This window comes from Leptinotarsa decemlineata, unplaced genomic scaffold (assembly GCF_025532065.1).
Source record: "Leptinotarsa decemlineata unplaced genomic scaffold, Ldec_3_MD MMD2_tig00003700_RagTag_RagTag, whole genome shotgun sequence".
NCBI classification, from domain to species: Eukaryota; Metazoa; Arthropoda; class Insecta; order Coleoptera; family Chrysomelidae; genus Leptinotarsa; species Leptinotarsa decemlineata.
In genome coordinates, this window is record NW_027412592.1 from 93,419 (window position 1) to 103,761 (window position 10,343).

At 34.5% G+C, this 10,343-nt stretch overlaps 2 long non-coding RNA genes across 2 annotated transcripts; both read right to left on the reverse strand.

The window, feature by feature from the left end:
- Nucleotides 1-492: 492 nt before the first annotated feature.
- On the reverse strand, nt 493-2,979 carry LOC141483513 (uncharacterized). Its single transcript, XR_012466137.1, has 2 exons — nt 1,240-2,979; nt 493-1,178 (listed from the first exon to the last, which is right to left on the reverse strand). It is a non-coding gene; the product is annotated as an uncharacterized lncRNA (long non-coding RNA).
- A 4,356-nt stretch (nt 2,980-7,335) lies between these two features.
- Nucleotides 7,336-8,862, reverse strand: LOC141483514 (uncharacterized). The gene is made up of 2 exons (XR_012466138.1): nt 8,083-8,862; nt 7,336-8,021 (listed from the first exon to the last, which is right to left on the reverse strand). It is a non-coding gene; the product is annotated as an uncharacterized lncRNA (long non-coding RNA).
- Nucleotides 8,863-10,343: the final 1,481 nt, after the last annotated feature.

Consider the following 10,343-nt stretch of genomic DNA (forward strand, 5'->3'; position numbering starts at 1 on the left):
GCATAATCGAACAGGTAGTCTCGATTGTGGTTACCTGTAGTATATAAATATGAATGTAAGGATGCTTGGATGTATTAATCATTTGAAAAAGCTAATGTTTTAGCGAAACATGTTATGATTATTTTCAATAAAGTTAGTGGAGATCAAATCGTTTAAGTGTAGTTTGTGAAATTACTATGGATCTTCATCAAGTAACGGCCGAATCAATCAGAAAAACATCAAAAATGGTTTGATTGTAATGAATACACATAGAGTATTGAAATTCAAACAATCACGTTGGATGAAACTATTACCTCTTTCTGATATTTTTTATGATGATCGAAGGAAAGTCCACGGCTAATAGAGAATTTCAAAAAAAGGTAACAAGTTGCTAACGGCAGTCAATATATTGGGAGAGCAGTGGTCGTGGGTTTTTTTATTTTGTGGAACAACCTTTTTTTGGATGGGGCGCCACTTGATTTGATTTTACTAAAATCAAGAAATAAAAATATGCATAGTCAGAAAATTATTTAATAGTTGCTGCAGACTAAACCAAAATATGGTAGACAAAAAGCGGTTATTGTTTTCATTACAAAAAGGATGTGATCCAGTAACACAACAAATGAAATAATACGACGCCGCTGCAGCTGCAGTAGGATCTTACAAAACAACGTTATAAAGTAAATTCATATGACTTTCATTACGTCTACACAAAATAATTATTGAAACGTTGGAAATAATTTTTGAAACGTTACATGCATGTAGGCACATATAATTCAAAAAGGAAACACCAGGTATATAGTTGGTTTCCAAAAATAGGTTGTCAGTGTAGTGGAAATCAACTCCGATGTAAAAAATTGGAAATTCCTCACCAAATGAGTCCCTTCTTTTCTGGATGTTATCAGCAACAGGCTGTCTGAGAGGTCGAGTAGATTCTGGATGTAGTCTGGAGGGTTAGAAAACGAAACAGTTCAGTTGTCAGGCGATACTATAAATATCCTGGATTTGAAAGATATATGTCGAACTGGAGCAATTCGACTTTTCCTTTTTTTCAAAACTGGTCGACAGCAAAAAACGGTATTTGGGGATCCAAAAGGTTCCAAACCAGAACAAAAACGTTCGAGATGGTTGAACGACCCACGCTTCTTGGAAAATACCAAAGGCTGTACTTGTCCGTAGCTTAATGGAAACCGGCAGATCTACAGAAAGTGATCTCGGTTGTGATATTGGTTCCAGAAATCAAATGGTTAAAAAACTCACCTCCTCTAAGGGAAAGGCTTCCACTAAAATAATGCCCAACACAAAAATGGTCACTGACGTGACACACTCTACTTTCGTTTCTCAACCGTCACCCAAAATCCTTTCAGGTTGACCTCCGACCAGAGGTATTAACACAAACTCGTCCTTTGCGCCGTGACGTACACGTTGACGAAATATTGGTGTACTCCAATGGCAATACTTCTCCTTTGTATGAAGTATTCATTGAGCATTCCTTCTTTTCGAGAATTTTATTTCATTAATAATAATTCGTTTCTTTTTCTCTTCCCCAGACTACATCAACTATGCAATGAAATACAGAGTTATCAAGAAAATAAAATAGCTGATGTTTACTAGATTGGAACTCTGAAATTGTATACATGTATTTCATGGTTTCCACAATTAAATGATACATTTCGTAACAAGTGCTTTGGATTGTTGATAAAAGTCAACTTTTCACGTTACATTCACCCCCTTCTCCAGATAATAAAAATTGTTGCTTTCTAGTGACAATTTTTATTTTCTAATAATATTAATTTCTGACTATTTTTTTTACTTATATAAACTAATCACGATTAGTAAAGAGCTCTCTACTACTAACTTATACTAATCCCAGTTTCCCAATAGAATCTAATATCTTTATCAAAATTCACCTTGAACGAAAGTTTGTACCAAACTTCCCTAATATATACATCTATTTACATTTCACTCCCTGATCCCGATTCATTTTCTGAAATCTCGGATAAAGAACCGTAGTACGGTTTTAAATTCTGAATATGCCACTCACCTGCATGGCTACCGTCTTCCTTTCTCAAAATATACACTAGTTTACTCTTTTTTCCTATAACAGTACACAGCACATAACGCGGAGCTAATTTTTGACTGAAATTTTTGGCTGCATTAGATAAAACAATATTTCTCTTCCAAACTTTATCACCGATAAAAAATTCCTTTTCCCTTCGTCTGAGGTTATAATACTTAGCGCTCTTCGAATGGGCTTCACTTAATTTTTTTTTCAACCTCTTTGTATATATCTTTAAGCTTACCTAAACTCTCTACCCATTTTTCCCTATCATCGCATAGTATGTTTTCTGATTTCGACTTTCCATAATAATCTCCCCTACAAGGTATGACACGTCCGAAATTCAAAAATCCCGGGCTATAACCAGTTACTTCATGCCTAGCAGTTCTTAAAGCGTACCCGATTTTTCCTAATTGCTTGTCCCAATCCTTATGTGAATTCCCTATATAACTTCTGATAGCTGTGCAAATCGTCCGATTGGAACGTTCAACGTAGTTCGCCTGAGGATGGTAATATGGAGTATATGAGATTTCCGAACCGTATTCTGAGATTAATTTTTTCATCGATTTGCTAACTAACTGTTTACCGTTATCACAAATAATTCTTTGCGGAACGCCATAGACTAAAAATACTTCATTTTCAAGGAACTTCATAATAGATGGTGATGTAGCTTTTCTCAAAGGAAAGATTAACGGATATTTTGTAAACCAATCGCTAATAACTAAGATGTACTGAAACCCATTCTTACTTCTAGGTAATGGACCCATTAAATCAAGCGCAATGACTTGCCAAGGAAAACGTACTTTCTTTTCCGTGCCCATCAAACCTAATTTACCATAGTTAGGAGATTTCTGAGAAGCACATTCTTTACATGATTTCACATACCGGTAAATATCACGCCTCATTTTTGGCCAATAATATGATAGTTAAACTCTCGAAAATGTTTTTGAAAAGCCCGCATGTGCAGCGGTAGCTAGTCATGATTTTGCTGTATAATTTGGCGTCTTTGACGTTTGAGAACTAACAGTTTCCATTCCGATATGTTGGTATCTATAGACAACTTCGAAGGAATTAATTTGTATACGTAATTTGAATCAACTAACCATTGAGGATATGACTCTGGTGATTCTAGAATTTTCAAACGCATTTTTTCATAAAATGGGTCTAAATCTTGTAGACTTATAGTATGACTACTATTATTATCCACTTTAGCAAATATCGTCTGGCGGTGGATCTACCGGGTTTCGAGATAAAGCATCTGGCACAACATTGAATTTGCCTTTCCGATGAATTATTTCGAAATTGAATTGACTTAATTTTACGCTCCACCGTGCTAGACGACCTGAAGGATCTTTCATTTTAAAAAGTGACTTCAACGCTGCATGGTCGGTAATCAAAGTAAAACTCACTCCTTCAATATAAGGTCTGAATTTTTCACACGCAAAGACACACGCAAGACATTCTTTTTCGGTTGTAGTGTAATTTCTTTCACACCGAGAAAGACTCCTAGAGGCAAAAGCTATGACTTTTTCAGTACCTTCTTGGTTTTGTGTTATAACACACCCCAATCCGACGTCTGAAGAATCACACTGTATACAAAACGGAATATCAAAATTTGGGCTACTCAAAATTGGTGCCGATATAAGAGCTTCTTTCACCATCTTAAACGACTTATTCGCATCTTCCGACCAATTAATTTTCTGACCTTTCTTTTTGCTGTGTAAAAGTTGATTGATGGGAGCCATGAGAGATGAAAATTGAGGAATAAAACGACGGTACCACCCACACATACCAACGAATCTTTTGATTTCTGTGGTATTTCTCGGTATCGGAAAATTCACTATAGCTGAAACCTTATCAGGATTCGTTCTAAGTCCCAATTTATCTACTACATACCCTAAGTATTTTAAAGAAGGTTTGAAAAATTCACATTTCTCAAAATTAATCGTTAAATTAGATTCTTTAAACGGCGCGCCACTTCTTTGAGTAAACGAATATGTTCTTCAAATGTTTTTGAGATGATTATAAGGTCATCGATATAAACGAAAACAAAAGGTTCTAGTTCTGGTCCAAAAATTACGTCCATCAGTCTTTGCTGACATTGTGCTGCATTTGATAACCCGAAAGGAACAACATTAAAATGAAATAATCCTCTTCCCGAAACTGAAAACGCAGTTTTCTCTTTAGATTCCTGGTCAAGTGGAATCTGCCAAAAAGCTGATTTCAAATCTATGGAAGAAATAAAACGTGCATTTCTCAACATAGCTAATATACGGTCGATTACTGGTAGTGGATAGCTATCCTTTTTTGTCAGTGCATTAAGTTTGCGACCATCGAAACAAAACCTGAAGTCTCCATTTGTTTTTTTTACTAACAATACGGGAGATGACCATTCGCTACAAGATGGTTCGACAACATTTAATTTTAGCATCTTATCTAACTCCTTATTCAAATGTTCCAACATGTAAGGTGACATGAGATACTGTCACTGCTTAACAGCACGAGCATCCCCGGTATCAATGTGATAAATCATTTTGTTCGTTCTACCTAGCTTTTCACTATCACCCGCGAGTGTTCTGAAATTTGAAATAATATCATGAACTGAGCTCAACTCATCCTCATTCAAATCACTAATGGGCTGAATATGATTTCCCATGTCCAATTTAATATCTTCGGAATCTATACAAGAAATGTGGGCATCTCTACCGTCGAAGATTTCCCAAGAATTGTTACGGAAATTTATTCTCAAACCAAAACATTTACAGAAATCACTTCCTAAAATAACTGAACAATTTAAAGATGGAACTACTAAAAATGAAACAACTTTACAAGTATTTTCAATACATATGGGTAAGTCAACCATACCTGAAACAGGTTGATTAGCACCATCTGCTGTGATAACAAATTTATGCTTAGATTCTTTTACTTCGGTTCCGAATAAACTTTGTAAATTTATGAGACCTTGTCCAAGAATAGAATGGTTTGCACCTGAGTCCAATAAAGCTGTGAAAAATTTACCAAAAATATTTATGCGGATGTAAGGTCTATTATCAGATGCGACTTGAGCAAAAACTGGAGCTGTAATGATATTTTTCAAATCGCTAAAATAATCTTCAACAAATTTTAAATGAAACTGTTGTTCGTTTGAACGCACATTTGATCTCAATTCAAAAGTGGCTATGGGATTCTGAAGCGACACATTGCCACCAAAACGTGCCCCTACTGATCGTTTTCCGAACAATTTTTACACTCCGAACTAATAACACCCGGATTTCCACATCGGAAACAAAATTTGTCACGTTTTTTCATACACGAATTGAAAGTGTGATTAGGCCCTTTGCAATTCCAGCAGTAAACAGTATTATTTTTATCATCTTTTGCAAGACGGCTGGAACCAGATGGTTCATTACTTCAATAAAAATTTGAATTAGTTTTTCGATTTGAACATTTATTGAACTTTTTATAACTATTATTCCGCAAATCAAGATTTTTTCCATCAAATTTATTGTTTCTAACTGAATTTTTCGTTACACTATTTTCATCATCAATATTTACACTGCTTACTTGAGGCGTTCTTGGTCCATTCCTGAACAAACTGTCTTTCAAAACCGATTCTATAATTTTTGCATCATGTAACAACTCATCCAAAGTTTTATATTCATTAAGTGCTAAACGTGAAACATATTCCGGTCTCAAATTTTTCTGAATCCATTTTATTCTCGTTGTTGTCACTGGTGGAGTAGTCAAACGGTTGAACATAGATTCCATAATTGCCCCAAAAATAACTACTGACTCATCTTCCAATTGCTTCCGATTTTTAATATCGTGCCATAATTCTTCATCATAGTCTTTATCGAGAAAATCAGCTTCTAATCTTTTAACAAGCGAATCCCAATCTCTAATATTACCAGAATCTTTAATATGTCTAAGCCATAGGAGTGCTTTACCTGAGAATAAATCTATTGCAGATTCAAATAATTGTTCTTTTGATACGTGCCTGGCCTCTGATAATTCATTAACTCGTTCAAGAAAATCCCTAACACCCAAACCTTTTTTTGAACTATCAAATTCAACATTCCACTTATAAATTGCCTCACTTCTAGGTTTTTCATGACTAACTGGCGCTGGTGGTTGAATAAATGTAAAAGAAAAATTTGCTTGCGTATTAATTTGAGCTGAAGGCTCAGTTATTCGCTCATCAATATCAGAATCTAAAGTTAACGCTGTGGCAAGGGCTTCATTTTTGAAATCAACTTGTTCTTGTATAGAAATGTCAATTGGCATTCTTTTAATTCTGTCAATAACGTGACAAAGTCTAGATTGTAATCTAAGAAATAATGAATCTTCTGTAGAACCCTCAAAGTCGGGAATTAAAGTTCGTAAGCTGTCGATTGTACTGTTAATAGCTGATTTCTCAGTATCAAAAGTATACTCATTATCTGGAATTAAAGTACTGTTATTTTTTAACAGTCTGGACAAAATTTTCCTTTTATCATTCATGTCCCGTGTAGTTACAACACCTCGTATACGTAATTCATAATTCATTTCATCGATGAGTAAATGTTTAACCTTCATTTTACTCGCCATTTTCAGCAAAAAGTTCAATATCCTAAATACACGAGAAAATAATGGAACGTATTCCACAAACTCGAACACTCAAAAAAACTACAAATTTTTTCAGAAATTAGTATCAAAAATAAATAATGATATCAATAAATTTCGCTCAGCGAATATGTGAATGATTCTAATTTCATGAATTTATCGTTATAATGAATTCTGAAAGAACATACTACTTTTTGTGAGAGCTCACTTCTACCAACCCTTTTTTTTTTGTTAAAGATGAATAAAAGAACTATTTATCACTCTAACATATTTCCAATAAACTCAACCAGATCAGAAAGAATGGAACTCGAATATGCTCGCAAAAACATTCACATTAAAGATAATAATCAGCAGGCAAAACAATTGTCTGACCTGAAATGCATGCAAAAAACTATTACCGGAAAAAATCAGTTCCAATAAATAAACATCAGTTCAAATAGAAATGAATGAATCACCCAAAAAAATGGCCCCACGTTGCGTCGTCAATTCTTATTACCTCTTTCTGATATTTTTTATGATGATCGAAGGAAAGTCCACGGCTAATAGAGAATTTCAAAAAAAGGTAACAAGTTGCTAACGGTAGTCAATATATTGGGAGAGCAGTGGTCGTGGGTTTTTTTATTTTGTGAAACAACCTTTTTTTGGATGGGGCGCCACTTGATTTGATTCTACTAAAATCAAGAAATAAAAATATGCATAGTCAGAAAATTATTTAATAGTTGCTGCAGACTAAACCAAAATATGGTAGACAAAAAGCGGTTATTGTTTTCATTACAAAAAGGATGTGATCCAGTAACACAACAAATGAAATAATACGACGCCGCTGCAGCTGCAGTAGGATCTTACAAAACAACGTTATAAAGTAAATTCATATGACTTTCATTACGTCTACACAAAATAATTATTGAAACGTTGGAAATAATTTTTGAAACGTTACATGCATGTAGGCACATATAATTCAAAAAGGAAACACCAGGTATATAGTTGGTTTCCAAAAATAGGTTGTCTGTGTAGTGGAAATCAACTCCGATGTAAAAAATTGGAAATTCCTCACCAAATGAGTCCCTTCTTTTCTGGATGTTATCAGCAACAGGCTGTCTGAGAGGTCGAGTAGATTCTGGATGTAGTCTGGAGGGTTAGAAAACGAAACAGTTCAGTTGTCAGGCGATACTATAAATATCCTGGATTTGAAAGATATATGTCGAACTGGAGCAATTCGACTTTTCCTTTTTTTCAAAACTGGTCGACAGCAAAAAACGGTATTTGGTGATCCAAAAGGTTCCAAACCAGAACAAAAACGTTCGAGATGGTTGAACGACCCACGCTTCTTGGAAAATACCAAAGGCTGTACTTGTCCGTAGCTTAATGGAAACCGGCAGATCTACAGAAAGTGATCTCGGTTGTGATATTGGTTCCAGAAATCAAATGGTTAAAAAACTCACCTCCTCTAAGGGAAAGGCTTCCACTAAAATAATGCCCAACACAAAAATGGTAACTGACGTGACACACTCTACTTTCGTTTCTCAACCGTCACCCAAAATCCTTTCAGGTTGACCTCCGACCAGAAGTATTAACACAAACTCGTCCTTTGCGCCGTGACGTACACGTTGACGAAATTTGGTGTACTCCAATGGCAATACTTCTCCTTTGTATGAAGTATTCATTGAGCATTCCTTCTTTTCGAGAATTTTATTTCATTAATAATAATTCGTTTCTTTTTCTCTTCCCCAGACTACATCAACTATGCAGTGAAATACAGAGTTATCAAGAAAATAAAATAGCTGATGTTTACTAGATTGGAACTCTGAAATTGTATACATGTATTTCATGGTTTCCACAATTAAATGATACATTTCGTAACAAGTGCTTTGGATTGTTGATAAAAGTCAACTTTTCACGTTACAAAACCCTATATAGATCTTAATACTGAAATGCGTAATAGGTCTAACAACAAATCTGTTGAAGATTTCTATAAACTAATGAATAATGCGGTATATGGAAAGACAATGGAGAATGTAGATAACAGAATTGATGTTACACATTGGAAAAATATAAAGAGAAATATAAGTGCTAGCACTCTCATATCCAGACCAAATTTCAAAAATTGTTCAATTTTCACAGAAAATTTCGTTGCCATTCAAAATTGGGTAAAGTTAAAGTCCATTATGATAAACCATTATATTTGGGATTTTCTATATTAGAATTATCAAAAACAGTCATGTACGACTTTTTCTATAGATGCATCAAACAGTACTTTGGTGAAAATGTCTCTTTACTGTACACAGATACCGACTCACTCATTTTGAAAGTAAATACAGAAATTTTTTATGAATTCATGAAAACTAACATAAGTAGGTTTGATACATCCAATTACAGTATAGTTAACCAATTCAATATTCCAGTAACAAGTTCAATCTTGGGTAACTTCATAGACGAATTTTCGAATGATCCAATCATGAGCTTTTATGGTACAGGTGCAAAAGCGTATTATGTGCAATCTGTTGATGGTGAATTTAAGAAAGCTAAAGGGGTGAAACGATTGGTTGTAAATAATGAATTGACATGTGAAGATTGCCAAAAAATCGTAGAACATGGTGGCATGATATTCAGAAAGATGAATTCATTTAGAAGCATGTTGCATGATATGTACACTGAATTGGAGAATGAATTTGCATTATCATATCACGACGATAAACGATTTATCATTACGAATACTACCCACAATCTTCCTTGGGGTGATAATGATATTGAATTTTATCAAAATGATCCGAATGATAACATTCGGTGGATAACTAATATTATTCAAGAATCACAAACTCAGGAGAGTCCACCGGATCAACTAATCAATTTATTGTCTGCCGAGATCAATAATTGAAATTCGATTCAATTCCGGAAAATCCAATATTGATATTCTTGTAGGTATTCATAAAAAAAACTGTAATGTATTGTGTATGTATATGTATTGTGTATGTATATGTATTACTTTGATGAATATAAAATGATTAAAAGAAAAATTTGTTTTATTTCTATGTTCCTAACTAATTACTGCAAAGTATATAGCATAATGTAAATGAAAAAAATATTAGTTTAAAAAAAATCATTGTAGGGTGCACAATGTCTAAAACAATAGATAAGTTTGGTAGAAAAAGAAAGTGAGGTGGTAATGTCATTCGAGGTCCTCCCGGGAATGGATTTAAATCAACAAAAGATGGTCATTATGACATGCAAAGAAAAATATTGAAAAATACAAGCGAACCAATTGACAAGAGTGATTGTGTAACTGTATCATATCTTGAGGGGGAAATTATTGGAACGAAAGAGTTCATACTTCTAGCCCTACAAGCTGCAATATAACCCACAATTGGTAATGTTGCTCGCGATGCACGTCAAGCATTCGATAATAAAATTGCAGAGGCTCGGATAACTTTGGCTCGTAAATATGATAATCTTAAAAGTGACGTAGAAATGAAAATGGCTGACATAACAGCGTCTACAATGAAACAATATGACGCTTTGGAACAGAGAGTTGCAGTTTTGGAGACAAAACATAAACTCAAGTCATCAGATGGACTGGGATATCCAGGACTGGAAATGTCCAGTCCAGTCCCAAATGTTAGAATAATAGAACCAAAATCAACACATGACGTATCAATTGAACGAACATGATGAATGTATGTATGAATGGACTTCGGGGCGCCGCGCG